The 1,132-nt window shown below is 43.3% G+C and overlaps 1 pseudogene; it reads left to right on the top strand.

The window, feature by feature from the left end:
* Window positions 1-333: 333 nt before the first annotated feature.
* LOC147903095 (large ribosomal subunit protein eL15y pseudogene) lies at window positions 334-818 on the top strand (annotated as a pseudogene).
* Window positions 819-1,132: the final 314 nt, after the last annotated feature.

Below are 1,132 nucleotides of genomic sequence, written 5' to 3'. Positions count from 1 at the left end.
CCCAGTCACCAATGGAATTTCGATGGAAAGTCTTTGCAGAAGAAGAGGGCAGACCCGTGTTTCAACGACCTTCCAAGGATAGGGCTGAATTTTAGTGTTCGAAGTCTGTATGTTGACTGCCAAGAATTATACGGTAATATTTACTGTCTTCTTACCGTGTTAAGCCTTACACAGTTCTTTCATCTCGAAGTCCTCAGTGAAGAGGTTGGAGCCTATGTCCTTTCAAGATAAACTTTCATGATGAGCCGTACACTGATGCTTAGAGACCAATAAAATCCAATCGGAAGCGTTGTGTTCGCCATAGCCATGGTATCTGCTTCCTATCGTAGATCCATGGGTGCCTATAGGTACATTGAGAAGCTATGGCGAAAGAAGCAATCGGAAGTTATGCCATTCTTGCTCCATGTCAGCTGTTGGAATATAGACAGTTACCCGGTATCGTTCGTATCACCCACACCACTCGGCCTGATAAAGCTCGGTGCCTCAGGGATTTGTTGTATATCGTGTTCGGGTTTGGCACGGTGCTCGCAAGAGGCCCGTTTCCAAAGGTATTGTCTATTATGGTAAGCCAAGAATCAGGGTATCACGCAGCTCAAGTTTCAGCGAAATCTGCGCTCTGTAGCTGAAGAGCGAGCTGGTCAGAAGTTGGGCGGTCTCAGAGTTCTCAATTCTTACTGGATCAATCAGGATTCCACTTACAAGTACTTCGAAGTTATCCTCGTCGATCTCGCACATACTACGCACAGAGAGTTGTGAGGGCTTATTCCTGCTGGAAGAAATCCCGTGGTTTACAAGGAAAGGGGCACTTTGTTCAATAAATCTCGTGCCTCAAGTTCGTGCAACATGGAAATAGCAGATACACTCTCGCGTAGGCTCTATCGTGAATGTAGTATGCAAGTGAGAGTTATAGTCACCTACGAATGTCTTCAGACTCGTTTGATTGATTAGGATGTTGTCTTCAAACTTGTTTGATTGATTAGGATGTGTATATAGGTTACACTGAGATCTTTAGTTGAGTAGTAGCTACTTAGTTCTTGAAGTAACTATGACTGTAATTATTTTACAGCAATAAAAGATTTCTTCCCACAAAAAAAAAAAAAAAGAGAGTTATAGTCACCACTAGTCGTCTACG

Source organism: Dipteris shenzhenensis, chromosome 4 (genome assembly GCF_047967505.1).
Source record: "Dipteris shenzhenensis isolate YYH24624 ecotype China chromosome 4, Dip_SZ_1.0, whole genome shotgun sequence".
NCBI lineage: Eukaryota > Viridiplantae > Streptophyta > Polypodiopsida > Gleicheniales > Dipteridaceae > Dipteris > Dipteris shenzhenensis.
The sequence above is the reverse complement of the archived record's forward strand: the minus strand, read 5'-3'. Positions and strand labels throughout refer to the sequence as shown.